Source organism: Sminthopsis crassicaudata, chromosome 1 (assembly GCF_048593235.1).
Source record: "Sminthopsis crassicaudata isolate SCR6 chromosome 1, ASM4859323v1, whole genome shotgun sequence".
Classification (NCBI taxonomy): Eukaryota; Metazoa; Chordata; class Mammalia; order Dasyuromorphia; family Dasyuridae; genus Sminthopsis; species Sminthopsis crassicaudata.
The window spans coordinates 146,827,263-146,843,540 of record NC_133617.1 but is presented as its reverse complement, the minus strand read 5'-3'; positions in this window follow the sequence as shown (position 1 = coordinate 146,843,540).

Here is a 16,278-nt window from a genome sequence, read left to right as displayed (position 1 = left end):
TTTATTATATGTCATTATTATATGTCATTATATAATGTCAATAATATACTGTTCTATACACTGGATGTACAAAGGCAAAAAATAGTCCCTGTCTTAAACACAGCTTACATTCTAATGATGAGGGACAATATGAAAGCAATCAAGTACAAATAAAATATGTACATATGTATCTATGAATATATCTAACATTATATTTATATATTAATGAATATATATATCCATCAATATATTTATGAATGTATGTACTTTTATGTTTGTGTATGTACATATGTATCTATTTATCAATATATCTATAAATGTATGCATATATTTATCTATATATTTATGAATGTAAGTATATATCTTTCTATTGTTTAAATGTAAAATAATTCCAGAAATGTACTAGCATTGGGAGAAACTGAGAGAGGCCTCAGTACCTAGAATTTGAGTTGAGTTTTGAAAGAGGCTAGGGAAGCCAGGAGGCAGTATTCTCAATGCCTGGCACAGAAGGAGAGAGGGGGGGGAGGAGGGAGTGAGAGAAGGAAGGGAGGGAGGGGGGAAAGGGAGAAGGAGAGGAAGAAGAGGGAGAGGGAGAAAGAGGCAGACAGATTAACAGCCAGAAAGACTGAGAGAACAACAGAAAATATTATTGTGTCTCTTTTTAGAGAGATTTGGGATATAATTCTTTGAAGTTAATTTAATTGAAGACAAATATGTTCCTTTATACAATGACCCTTAGCTACTTTTAGAGACTGAGACGGCGATGGAGAAAGAATGAATGAGAGAGAGGAAGAGAGAGAGAACATATTGGAAAAGAAAACTATCCCTTTGGGAAAGAGACAGATTTTGTCTGCCCTTTCCTCATGGGAAACATAACACCAAGCTTAATGTTACTAGGTGTGGTTTAATGAAGTCAGCTGGCTAATGTTGGGTAGGATCCCACTCTTTTGGAGAGTAATATTCATGTGCTAATCTACTTTGGTAGTCAATTTCCTTTTTATGGAAGAGCTTCATAAATGAAAGACAAATACATGTAAAAAAAAAAAGACAACCAAATTTCAGCATTTTTCCTTCTACAATATAGAAAATCTTTGCGCTGGAGTGGATCCTTATATTGTATACTCTCCTGAGCGTAGGAAACATTCCCCCCCCCCCCCCCCCTTAGCTGCTGCCTTCCTGGCACTTCATCCTTACCCCAGCAGTCTCTCCCTGAGCCAGGTCATGGCTACCTAGTGACTGGCAGGTTGTGTATCCACAAGGAGCTGAGTTTTTGGGTTTGCTGCTTTAGCCAACTTAGCTACCTTGGCTCCTTCTATGATGACAAATGATCTGGGTTGCCTTGTAAAGAAAGTCCCTGCTGCCTGTTGGAATGGCCTGACCTTTTGGAGCAGCCTCAAAGGCAGTAAAATGATTTTGAGGCCCAAAGGATTGAGAGAAATCCACCAAGTGACAAAACTGGGGATGTGAGAATTGCTCATCAAAGAGAGACAGACTATAAACATCAATTGCTATGGAGACCTTGTCTTAGCTTAATGTCTCTGGGCTTCACATTCTTTGCATGGAAAATGAATGGATTGGTAGAGATGGTAACTAAATCCCTTCCACTTCTAAATCTGTGATCCTATGATTATCAGGCAATGACACAAAGGAAAGAAATAGAGTCACCAGATCCAGGTTTTACTCTTTCCAACAGGTTAGGTTAATTTCTGTGATGACAGATGAGTGGCTGTAGCTTTTGGGGGTTGGAGTCTAGGTGGGGTTCAGAGACCTTCCTTACCAGGAATATTAGAAACTTGACTTTTGAAGAGCTCTGGGAAAGGAATAGTAATTAATGGATTTTTAGAATTTGAAGGCACCTTAGGTAACAATGATCAATTTGAATCCCTTTACAAATGATAAAATCAAGGCCCAGAGAAATGAAATAATTTGTCCATAGTCATTCTGGTTGGAGGCAGAGCTTTGAGTAGAAACACATTCTCTGAATTAAAGATCAATTCACCATTGTACCTAACACTACACCATGGGGCAACAGAAAGAGTGATGACTTTGGCCATATAGCATCTGGGTTCAAATCCAAACTTTTCCATTTACTGTCCATGACCATGAACAAGTCTTTTAAACTCTCAGGGTTTCAGTTTTCTGTAAATTGAGAGGGTTGACTAGATGGCCTCTAAACTAGCTCTAAATCTACATTTTTATTTTACTAGGAGTTAGTTTGGGATACTTAAGGAGGAAAGAATGCCAGCCATTACGGATTTCCTCTCCAATCTTTTTTAAAAGAGAGGGTAAAAAAAATTAGTTTATTCCCTAGGATCTCAGAGAGAATCATAGAATCTCAGAATTAGAAGGGACCTTGGAAATCATTTCGTCTATCTCATGTTTGAATAGGAATTCTCTCTGCAATATTTAGGGCAATTGGTCATCTCATCTCAATTTGATAACTTCCTTTGAAAGGGAACTCACTGCCTCACCAAATAGCCCATTGCACTTTCCCATACCTTCTTCAGAAGCTTCTATATATCTCTCTATACACTCACTATGGTTACTTCTATTCTTTGAGCTCTCACAAGTCAAACCCCTCTGTATACAATTGGCCACCCATTCTTCCTCAATGCTCTTTTAGCCCTTTGCCTTTATGACATTACTCTCTCCTGGTTTTCCTTCTACTTATCTGACAACTCACTTCTCAGTTTCCTTTTCTGGATCAGTATCCATCTTCTTCCCGCCAAATATGAGCCTTTTATGGCTCTATTATGAGTTTTCTTTTCTTTCCAAACCTCTCTTAATGACCTCATTTGTTTTCATGGGTTTATTTATCAACTCTCTACAGATGACTCCCATATCTCCATATCTAGTCTTAATATCTCTCTTAAATTATAGTGCTTCAAGTCCCAGTTAAATTCCTACTGTCAACAGGAAGCTTTTCCCAAACCCTCTTAATTCTAGTGTCTTCCCTTTGTGAATTACTTAAAATTAATCCTGTTTATAGCTTGTTTGCATATAGTTATATTTCTTTATTTTAATTTATGAAATAAAACAAGTATTTCTATAATCTAGTAGAATAAAATAAAAGATAATTGCACATGAAACTGAAAATTTATTATGTATAACATGCTATTCCTTTTAGATATATAATATAGGTATTATATAACTTTTATACTCCTCCCCTTCTCCTACTTTAGAGACGGCTAACATAAGACACAAGTATGTATATGTATATATATGTATATACACATATGTATACATACATATATGCATATATAAAATAATTCTCTACATATTTCTATTTATCAGTTTTTTCTCTGACTTCCTTACCGGTAGATAGTGGCTTCCTTCATAGGTTCTTTGTATCTGGGCATTTATTTATTTAGCAAGGCAATTGGGGTTAAATGACTTGCCTAGGGTTACACATCTAGTAAGTGTTAAGTATCTAAGACTAGATTTGAACTCAGATTCTTCTGACTTCAGGATCAGTCCATTATGCCATCTAGTCCCTTTCTCCCCCCTTTAATTTTTTTTTTTTTTGTATTTGTAATAGTCAAAATGACTTAGTTGCTCAAAGTTGTTCTTAAAATACAGTTCCTGTTACTCCACACAGGATTTTCTTGGTTCTGCTCATTTTCCTCTTCTTTATTTATCTTTTCTCTTCTATATGCTGTCTCCCTCATCAGAGTCGAGCTTCTTGAAGACAGGCACTATCTTTTACTTTTTTATATCCCTAGCAGTTGGCATAGTGTCATAGTGTCTGGCATATAATAGGAACTTAAAATGTTTCCTGGCAGACTGACAATTGTTTGCTAGACATCTTCACCTGATTTCCCTTTAGCATATCAATCTCAATATATATGAATGGAAACAAATACATCCCCGTTGAAATCCACCCCATTTCTTAACTTCTTCATTTCTCTCAGGGGGGAGGGTTATATTGTATCTCTCTACTTAGAATGGTACTACACCAGTTTAGTCTGTTATCTTCCACCTGAACAGTGATTGAAATTTTTTCCTAATTAATCTTTTGTTTCCAGTTTCTCTTGTCTATCTGCCAGGCACTATTCTAAATATTAGGGATGCAAAGAAAGGTTAAAAAAACATTCCATACTGTCAAAGAATTCACAATCTACTGGAGGAAACAACATGAAAATAACCATATGCAAATTATATATATATATATATGTATATATACACACATATATGTATGTATACATATACACACATATTTCTCTATGTATATAGGATACATTAGAGGTAATCAACAATGGAAAAGAACTAACATCAAAGATGATGAAGAAAGTCTTTTTATAGAAAATAAGATTTTATCTATTACTTGGTAGAAGACCAGGCAGACAAGAAGTAGAGATGAGGAAGGAGGGATTTCCAAGCATAAGATACAGGGAAAATGCCCAGAGATAGTAGATAGACTGAGGACCAAAAGAGCACTAAGGTCTAGGAGGTATCAGGGAGACTAAGCTGAATCTTAAGTAAAGATGGAGATTTTTAAGACTTGGAGTTGAGAAAGGAATGAATTCCAGATATAGGAGGACAGTGTTTGCAAAGGCATAGAGACTGGAATGTTGAATTTAGAATAAAAACTAGCAATTCGAATTAGAACATAGATTAAATCCTTGAAGACAAATAATATGAAAGGCTTCTGAAAAGGTATAGGAGAGACAAATTTCTCAAGGTTGAAGAGTCTGTATTTTATTCTAGAAACAAAGAGAGTTACTTAAAAATTTTTTATCAAGGGATGACATGATCAAACCAGTGTTTCAGGAATATCACATTGGCAATTGAATTATACCAAAGTGAGACTCTCCTTGATTTCAAATAAGTTATATTCTAACGGAGGGAATACATATAGATAGGTATGCATAGAGGATAGAGTTTTGATTTATGCAGCTATAGTAACTGTGAATGACAGTAGATTATCTTATCATTTCCAGTAGCAGTATTCATTTTGATTTGGTTATTATTCCCAGAGTAAGAGCATTGTGTGTGTATATATGTTTGTATGGAGGTACCAATGGCTACAGGGCCAGATGACAAGATCCCTCTACTTAGTAGGCTCTAGTGTTCTGGTAGATGCCTGAATGTGATGAGATGCATGATACAATAAATATAGAAGGTTGAAGTGAATTCTCACTTACCTGCTAATTAGGATAGCTGTGTTCCAGGGAGGGAAATTTCTATTTCAAATTGTCAACTCATACAGAACTTGTAGTTCACTAGAACCCATACATTTTTTAAAAAGATGGATTGATATGTAATTATGCCCTTCCTCTTTGTACAAGTTGATTTTTGAATCTATGAAGGACTTATCATCTATGCCTATTAAATATTGCCTTAGTATGTCTGGTCCATCATTCTAGCCAAACATTAGACTACCTTCTTGGGTAGCTTAGTCTTACCTTTCAGCAGAGCTTTCATGATGTTCACTCTTTTAATAGTTATAGCAAAGCCCAGTTTTGATATTGATCATGTATCCCTTGCTCTCAGAGAGTACCAATGACAACACAGATTGATGTCTTGACTTGTGGTGAATTGGATTTAAGTGAGGCAGAGCTGAATAGTCATCCACCTCACTTTCTCTTGCAGGGACATCGGTGACCAGTGGCAAGATATAAGTCAGGTTGACTGGTGATGGCCTAGCTGGGTGTCTTAATGGATAGAACATGAGCCAGTCACAATTGAAACAAATGGACAACAGCAATAACAACCTTGGGTAAATCAGAACAAAACACTCAACAGTTGGCAGAAGAAATTTGCTGGTGAATGATATTCCACAAGGATAGGCATTGAGGACACTTTGAACTGATTCAGCTAAATAAAACTTTCTCATCTGAGTTGCCCATTATGATCCACCTCCCAAACATCAGAGAGGATGTGTGAAGGTCTTCTCAGCTGTTTTGAACTTAGATAATCAGAAATTAATGCCAAATATCCTGAGTTTTTAGTCCCTTAGCATGGTTTCAATAACCTGTAAAAAACAAGTTTAATTAGTTAGTTCTGGGACAGAGGGCAGGAGATTGATTCTGTCACAGAAATTATTTTTCTTCTTTTCATATTATATCTCAGTGTTAATTAACAAAAAGGAGGAGAGACTAGTGCAAAGCATAGTACTATTGGTGAATCTCAGTTCAAGACTACACTACTCCAGAAATCTCATCCCAAAAGATTATACCAGCTCCAGAATTCATATCTCAAAAGTACCCTTCCCCCCTGAAATCTCTCCCTCTGATTTGATAGCTCCTCTTAGATCTAGCAATTGAAGAGCCTGTATTTTATCTACCATGGATACCTTCAACTTCTCCCCTCTCCCTTTTCAACTGCTTCCCCTTCCTCTTCTTCCTCTTCTATTTCTTTCTCCTTCTCCTCCATATTCTTCATCATCCTCGTATTTTTTTCTTCATTTTCTCCTCTTTCTCTTCCTCTTCTTTTTCCTCCTCCTCCTTCTCTTCCTCTTTTCCCTCTTCCTCCTCCTCCTTTTTGTTGTCATTTCTTTTTACCATTAGAATGTAAGCTTCTTGTGGGCAGGAATTATCACTCTTTTGGTTTGTATTTGTATTCCTAGAACTTAACACGATGTCTGGAACAAAATAAGTATATAATAAATGCTTGTTGACCATCTGTCACTGGCTACAAATCACTTCACCTCTATGGTCCTCAGTTTCCCCATCAGTTAAATGAGGGTATTGAATTATATGATCCCTAAAGTCTCATTTGGCACTAAAATTCTGTGATTTTCTGATTCTCCTCTTCTAACTTTCTAGCGTTAAACTGAGATGACTAAGTAAAGAAGATGGAAAGGAGAATGAGGTTGAATCCTGGGAGAGAGCTTTTGGAGTAAGTGAATAAGCATTCAGAATGCAGTATGGTTGTTCTGAGATAGGGGCTGTCAGCCTTCCTGCTTGGATCATTTCAAATAGGCCTGGATGCAGGCACAGCACATATACCTTGGGAATCAATCTTTTTCTGGCAGGGGGCAAATACAAGATGACTTAATAAATCTTTTCCATCTCTTATTTCTATGATTCTGTGCAATGAAAACATTAGTCATAGACCTCCTAAAAAGCAGGCTATTTCAGAGCTGGCCTGATCACAAAGATCAGAATTGGAGTTAAGTTTTCATATCTAGGTTTAAGAATTTTGCAGCTTGTGGATATGCACAGGAAGAAGATAGGAGAGAAGTTCTGAAATCTGAGAAATTGGGTTGTACAGTGGAAATTCAGGAAGATCCAACTTCAGACAGTTGCTTAGCCTTGTGATCCTGACAGAGTCACTTAACCTTCAATTACAAAATGAGAAATAATAGTAGCATCTATCTCCTAGGTGCTGTGAGTCTCAAATGAAATAATATTTGTAAAGTACTTAGCATATTCCCTCTCATACAGTAATGCTTAAATGTTTATTTTGTTTTCTTTTTGAATGTTGATTTTCCATTGTTTGCAGTTGGAAGGGACCTTGGAGACATTTAATCTGAGTCCCCACCTGAATAAAAATTCCCCTCCAAAATATTGCCAGTAAATGTAACTCATAGTCAGATATTGCTTAGCCACTGGAGAAGAGATAAATAAGCATTGAGTAGTTGGCCTAGGCATCTAATATGTCTGTGCCAGGATGGTATATCTTGTCTCAGGATAAGGACTTTAAATCATTCAGGAACCTGGGAATTATCTCTGGCTTTAAAGAAAAATGGAAGCAGTTTCTCTACTGGATCTGATGACTATCCTTGGAACTACATGGCCAATGATCACCTAAAACTCTGTTGGACGGCCTCTTTTACCGTGCCTCTTTTAAACTTCTTTCAAGGACTATTTATACCTCTGGTGAGGTTTCTGATGATATTCACTATCTTTCATTCTGTTGGCTCTGTTTTTTCCTTACTTCCTCTTCCCCCTTTTTTAAATATTGTAGAGAAATGCAGTTAAATTATGAGGAATGTGTGAAGAGAAAAAACTTTAAAATTTCAAAATTATCCACACTGATTAACTCTGCTAATTGGAACAATCAATGCAGGATTTGATGCACTGCTTGAAAGGTACATAACTTTTTGACTGACTGGGTCTTGTATAGGGCACATTTCGGAGTTATACTGATAGCAATTTGAAGTAGATTCTGGTTCCTGGACCTTTCAAAACCTTCCCAATGTTAGTAAGTTAATTCTTTTCATTTACACTTCATTAGCCTTGTCATGCTCAGCACCAAGAAAAAGGAAAGGCTTGATTTTGCTGGTTAATGCACTTCAGAATGGAAACTCATTTCTGCCTTAGCAGCCTACCAAAAATCCTTTTTCTTCACCACACAATAAATATTCAGGAAAACAGTCATGGAATACTAGCACATGCTCCAGATTCTATATGGGGATGGTATCAGGGTCATTTCACAGTGTGTATTCAAAAATCCTGGGATCTCACTAGCCAGTCCCCAATTTACAAAAGAGCCTTTATTGACCAAGCATTTTGAATACTGGTGATATATGCCATTCATGTTTCCTTTTTATGCAAATTCCTGTTTCCAGACTCTAGCGAAATGGACAACATGATTAGATTATAGACAGGATTTTTATTCAGAGACAAGTTGGAGTAGATAACTTCTGGAATCCTTTACAATGCAGAGATAATGTGAGATCTCAGAAGAATTTTCAAAGTCTTGGGATCAAACTCTACCATGCAAATATTTTATGGAGAATGAGAATGCTAGCTCAGGTGCCAAGTTTTTTTTTTATGCATAAGTATTTTAGACCCAATATGTACTGGTTTGTCTTATATCATTGCAGGTATTAAACCTTTGTATTCTATGATAAGTACATTGAGATAAAAGTTTATGAAAATCCATCCATTTTGAATATCTTTTGCATCTGTCTGTATACCCATACACATATAATGGAATGTAAGCTTCTTGAAGACATACAGTTTCATTTTCTCCCCTACTCCATATTTCTAGTGCCCAATATACAAAATACTCAGGAGTAAGTAGATGCTTCACAAATTCTTTTTTAAAATATATTTTATATATTTATTGATTTATAAGTCATGTTGGAAGAGAAAAAATCAGAACAAAAAGAGAAAAACCATGGGAGAGACAAAAAACAGAAAAAAGAAGTAGTAAACATAGCATGTGTTAATTTATATTTAGTTTCCTTTTTCTGGATGCAGATGGTACTTTCTGTCCAAAGGCTATTGGAATTGCTTTGGATCACTAAACTGCTGAGAAGAGCCAAATCTTTCATAATTGATCATTACATAGTGTTTCTATTATTGTGTACAATGTATCCCTGGTTCTGCTTGTTTCACTCAGCATCAATCCATGTAAATCTTTTCTAGCCTTTTTAAAATCAGATTTTTCATCATTTTTAATATTCCATAATCTTAATATACCACAGCTTGTTCAGCCATTCCCCAGTTGATAGTTATTTACTCATTTTCCAATTCTTTGTTACCACAAAAAGAACTACAAACATTTTTGCACATGTGAGTCTTTTCTCTCCTTTATGATTTCCTTGGGATACAGACCTAGTAATGGCACTGCTGAGTCAAAGGGTATGCAAATTTTATGATCCTTTGGGCATAGTTCCATATTGCTTTCTAGAATGGTTGGGTCATTTCACAACTTCAATAACAATGTATCAGTGTCCCAGTTTTCCCACATCCCCTCCAACATTTATTATTATCTTTTCCTGTCATTCTAGCCAATCTGAGAGGTGTGAAGTGGTTGCTTCACAAATTTTTGATTGATATCTAAAAATTATATAACTTCATGCTGGCCATAGTGAACTGTGAGAATACTTCCTTTAAATCTGGCATGAGACACATGTTTATGTCTGCTACTGGGAGAAATTGAGGCTGCTGAATCACCTTAGTTTGGGAAATATAGGCTGTAGTATCAACATAAGCTAATCAGATATTCATTTTAAGTCTAGCATCAATATAGTAAGCCTCTGGGAATTAGGTGATGGTAGATTGCCAATTGAAGAATGAACTCATACAGGTCAGAAAAACAACAGATTAAACCTTCTGTGGCACTTCTTTTTTTTCCTTTCCTTTACTCCTCTTTTTCTTCTTCATTATCTCTCTCCTTTTCTTCCTCCCCATTTCTTCCTCTTCCTTTTCTTCTTTATCCTTTATTCTTTTTCTTCTGCTACCTATCATTTTAAAGTCTGCAAAGAACCTTACATAAGTTATCTTATTTTTTTCTTGCCCCAGTCTCACAAGGTGTGGGTACCTTTGAAGATTTATAAACTCATTATGGACTTCCTTGGCTTCTTTCCTGCCTCTAGCAAACTTATCATGATCCACTCATCCTTGTTACTAACCCACTGCTCTGATGGAGAATGGAGTCATAAAACTCCATTATTTTTATATATCATAGGTTATTCAGCCATTCCCCAATTGATATTGTACTTTGTTCTTGAAGGGCAGCAATAACATGAGGAGGATGATATCTTGACTTGCAAGTGAATTGAATTTAAGCGAGAGAGGACTGTGCAAAGTCTATCAGTTTCACTTTCTTCTCCTGAGCCATTTAGGTCCAGTGATAAGTCATAAAATAGGATGATTTGAAGTGGCCCTGGATGCATTGGGAGACCTTGGCCTTTTTAAGCTAAGGTCTTTCCTAGGTCTCAGTTCGTTTAAAGAAACATTCATTCTATGATTTAAAGCTAAGTAAAAAAAATTGAGGCACAAAATGGTTTCTTTTACATTGTCAAAAAACAAACAAAAAAATCAAGTAGGGAGGAAAAGATTCTTGAGGTGTCTTGCCAAAACAGAAACAATTGTTATTTACACTTACTCAGAGCCCTAAAACCCAAATTATGATGAAATGAAGCTTGGGTTGGAACCTATTGCTGGCCACTTACTGAGAGCCAGAGTGTTTTATGTTTAATGCATAGTTTAAAAAAATGATAGAATAAATAAATAGGGAAGAGAAAAAAAACTCTAATCTGTAAAAAAAGATACCTTGAGATATTTCAGTGATAAAAATATATATTTCTTTGGGCAAAATACCATCCACAGATAAGAGTATAATTCCCTATGTAGATAGGAAGAGAGGAGGCAAAGGAAGGGAGAAGAGGGTGGGAAGAAAAGAAGAAGGAAGGGAGTGATAAAAGAAGGAGTGAGCAGCATTGCCTAACTGGAATTGGCCAGTTGAGTTCCTAGTAGGGCAGCTACTACTATATAAAAAATATTGTGTTTGTGCTTCTTCTCAATGAGGACCAAAGACATCAGAGGGATGCTATTTTGATTTACTAGTGAACTGGATTTAAGTGAGGCAGGGCTAGGCAAAGTCACCAATCTCATTCTCTCCTCCTGAGCCATCTGGGTCAACTGGTAAGATATAGATCAGAACAACCAAAGATGGACTTGGATGCATTGGGAGATTTTGTTTTTTTTACGCTGTCTTTCTCAGGTTTCAGTTTGTCTGAAACTCATTACTTACCCATTCAGTGAGTAAGGCTAGGTAAGAAACATGGCAAAACATGATCTCTTTTACCTACTCAAAAAAAAAGTATCTGACTTGGAAAATTTAAAAAAACTGAATAAATAATTTTCTTTTCTTCAGTTCTAAACTTTTAGTGAGAGTAACCCTTATGGAAATACCAAATGGAAATTCTCTCTCTCCCCCTCCTTCTCATGCTCCTCCCTCCAACCTTTCTCAGGGTAGTCTCTCTTTTGTATTTATGTTGGGCAGCTTGTCTTCCCTTTTTAGAATGTTGTCCACCCTTGTCATTCTATAGTCTCAGGCACAGTTTATGATGCTTGATTTTAGCTCAGAAATTCCTAGTTATGATTCTATCAGGTACACTGGCCCTCTCTGAGAAGGGAGGTTCATTTTATAAAATGCATCTTACCTTTTGATAAGAGATGGTGCTGTGGTAAAAAGCCTAATGCTGTTTGTCTGCTAAATATTGCCAATTCCCTTGAAGAAACCTGGTTTCTCAAAGAAGTTATTATGGTGTTCTAAAACAGAGATGTCAAACTTGCAGCAGAGCTATATTTGGTTAAACTATAATTGGGAAATACTTAACAAAGTAAATAAAAATACAATATGATATAGATAATATTATTTTGTGGCTTTCTAAGTCAACATGGGGCAGCAGGGATCGTTTCTATTTGAATTTGAAATCACTGCTTTAAAGGCTTTGGAAAGATTTCACAAATAAATCTGAATAAATTCAGCAGGGATTTCAGGTTGCTAGATGAGCCTTATATTAATTTTTTTTTTACCTTGGGACAATGGTTATTGATCAACTACCAGAGGAGAGAACAGTTCTCATTGTACTTTTGTTTTAGCCTTGACTCTATAAATATCAATAAATTGAATGCATGCCAAGTGACTTGAGAAAAATATCCTTTTAGTTTTGGTGGCTTCTAAAAAGAGAGTAGGTTTTATTGAGACACTGATGTTGTGCCATCACATTTTCATGAAGTTGACAAAAGTAATTTTGCTGTCAGGATGTTGGGGACTAAGCTCTTGGTTAGCCTTGTATTGACCCTTCAAATCTTTGGAATTATATCTAAAGGGAATCCCAAGGGGAAAGGCATTTTTGGCTGGATATGGAATGCAGAACTCAACTGGGCCCTGCTCTTGCCTTTATCTGACCAGAGATTCCAAGGAGATGTTGTACTTGTTCATGCTCGAGTGAGTATGTTAAGAAGCCTGGATCTTGCAGAGAAGTCTCAGACAAGCATTTTGTATGTACAGCTGGTCCTGTTACCTTAAAGTGCCAGTAAGTTTTGAATTAAAGCTATGATGAAAGATGTTGATGTTGATTTTGGGAAATTCTCTGCAAAGTCATTTGAGAGGTGGGTTTGGAGGGAGTTTTTGAGATGCAGTAAGGGGGGAAAGGGGAGTTGGGCATTATCATCTGGCTTTTTCCTCAGTGAAAATGTTTCAGATCATTTGGGTGAGGTGGATGAGTACTTTGTGAATCAGTGGTGGGTTCTTTAGAGCAAATGAGAGGGAGTAATAACAGAATGTCATCAATTTTGTGTTCTTTAAATTATTAGTGCTTTACCTCCAACCCCCTTACTTTATTTATCTATCTATTTATCTTTATTTATTGTTTCCTTCATCAAAGAATGGAAATTATTTATAGCAGAGGATGTTTTATTTTTATTTTTGTACTTAGTGACTAGTATGGTGCCTGAAATACGCATGTATATGTATCACTAGCCGATATGTAAGAGTCCCTATGCGCCACATACTGACTTAGAAAGTGACATAATTTATATATTTCTTTTTATTTATATATCAGCATATTAAGATTAAATAGAAACTACATTTTAATCTGGTTTGGCCAGTCTCAGGAAGGTTGTAATATGTGGCTTCTCAGTGGAGTGTTTGATACCTTTAATGTACCTATTTACCTATCTACCTACGTGCATATATGTTCACACACATATAATGCACAATGTAAAATGCAGACCTTATATAGTTATATCTAAATATATGTATGTATTTCTAGGCAGGTAGGTTATATGATGGATAGGGGGCTGGGTTCAGAGTCAGGAAAATCTCAGTTCAAATCTGTTCTCAGACACTAGCTGTGGGAATCCTAGACAAAACACTTAATCCTGCTTGCCTCAGTTTCTTCATCTGTAAAATATGCTGGAGGAGGAAATGGCAATCCAGTCTAGTGTCTTTGCTAAGAAAACTCCAAATGGGATCCTGAGGTAGGGAAATTGAAATGATTGAACAACAATTGCAATTTATTTATAGGCATATGTATGTAACATACATTTATATATTTAATCTAAACTTGTGACTTCATCAAGTGAATAAGTCCTAGTCTAGAAATTCTCTCCACCAATGCAGTTGACATATATGTATATATGTATGGGCATGGATATGAATGGATGATGAGGAAGTGGAGGCATTAGACATACTTTTTTCAAAATTGTGGAAGTTAAAGGGAGTGGACAAAAGAAAGTTTGGCTGGATGATGTTAGATGGCTCAAGAATAGGGAGGAACATTCCTTAGTGACTCAGTAAATTATCTTCTGTTGAATCTTCAAAAGAATTCACTCTTACTGGCATCTTACAATATTGTTTATTTAATTTTCAAAAAGTATTATTGATTTTAAAATTCTTTTAAACAACAAGAAAATTATAATGCAATTTGCACTCAGAGTTCATCAGTTCCCTCTTTGGAGGTGGATAGCATTTTTTCATCATGAGTACTTTGGAATTGTCTTGGATGATTGTTTTGATCAGAGTAGCCAAGTTTTTCACAGTTGATCATCATTATAATCTTGCCATTACTGTGCATAATGATATCCCCATTATTTTCACTTCACTTTGTATCAATTCATATAAGTATTGCCATATTTTTCTGAAACCACTGCCTCTTGTCATTTCATTTCATTTATTCATTCATTCATTCATTCATTTATTCATTCACTTATTTATTTATTTGCTTTTTTTTTGCTGAGGCAATTTGGGTTAAGTGACTTTCCCAGGGTCACATAGCTAGGAAGTGTTAAGTGTCTGAGATCACATTTAAACTCAGATCCTCCTGACTTCAGGTCTGGTGTTCTTCCCACTGTGCCACCCACCTGGCCATGCCTTGTCATTTCTTAAAGCACAATAATACTCCATCACAATCATATATCACAACTTAATTATCCATTCCTCAACTGATGAGCATCTCCTTAATTACTAATCCTTTGCCACCACAAAAAGAGTTGCTATAAAATTTTTTGAACATATAGATCCTTTTTCTTTGATCTCTCTGGGGTGTAGAGTTAATAGTGGTATAGTTGGGTCACAAGTTACACTGCTTTATAACTTCTTGGGCATAGTTCCAAATTGTTCTCCAGAATGATTGGGTCAATTCATAACTCTGGTAATAACTTATTAGTGTACCTATTTTTCCTCATATCTTCTAGCATTTGCTGTTTCTGATAAGTATAAAGTAGTACCTCAGGATGTTTTAATATATATTTCTTTAATCAATTGTGATTTAGAACATTTTTTCATATGATGCTACATTACTTTGATTTTTATCCAGTCTATCAACAGAATAATAACTAACATTTCTACAGCACACTATGATTTGCAAAGTGCTTTATACCACTTCATTTAAGCTATTATAACTCCCTTTTATTTTAAAGTGAGGAAACTGAGACATATCCTGTCAAGATGGTACTTCTTTAGAAGAAGCCTGAAATGGTTTGGCAGAAGCAAGAATACAAGAATACAAGCTATTTCATGCATACATCGTGACGAGGTTGTTCCAGAAGTATCAGTCTAGTAAATTCAAAGATAGGTTTTTTTTTTGTTTTATTATTGTTTTATCCATAAAGAGAGGAACAAATTATCTGTCTTCTCTCTTTGTATTCTTGCTATTTGTCAGCATTTTAAGCTGGTCCTCCAGATGTGAGAAAATGCCTTTAGCAGAGGCCTCCTTTTTCATTTTCACTAGCAATCAATTTGATATGGTAATTAATTAGTGAAAAGTTCAAAACCAAATGGTTTTTATTACTTTCAATTAATTCACACTTTAATCTTTCTTTAGTTTTCTCCTTTAATGAATTTTACAATAATAAAATATTAAAATAATTCATAAAGAACATTTCTCATTATTCTCAATTCTAGTATGCCAAAGAGTATTATGAAAGTGGGTTTTTTTGGACTATTCTTACTTATAAGAAGGGTTTTTTTCTCCATGAAGGGAGAAGGTAGGAGGGAGAAAAATAAATGTTTGTTAGTTGAAAAAAAAGGACTAGTAAAGTTGAAAGCCTTTATCTGAAAGTAGTTGAAAAATTCCTCTTATAACCTTATTTTAATATTATTAAAAACATTCTACCCCCTTTCCCCTGTGGAAAGGTAAACTTTGGTCCAATGTACAATTTATACTAGGTACATATAATTAGCAAGTACACATGATTTGTATCCTCTAAACCCAAGTTTCACTTTCTTCTCTTGACACTGGCTACCCTTACCTTACTTAGAGATCTGTACTTTCTGTCCCTACCATTCAGTCTATGCTGATCTCTCATTTTAAAGTAGAGATGATTATAAATTCTCAAAGTGAAAAAGAAGGTGAAAAAAAAAGAGAATGGTGATGGCTACAGACTAGGTCTTCTATCATAGTTATCAGAGAAGCTCATTAGAAGGTGAACCACTGAATTTCTTTGTCATGTAACACAAAATATTGAGAGTTCCAAATGAAAAACATTCAAATTAGTGAAGCTATCCTCTATGCTTATTAATAATTCCTCTGTATCACACAGGTGTAAATATAGTCTTGAGAGATGTTGGGCACTGTGAATTTTCCCAATGCATCACACACACACAAAA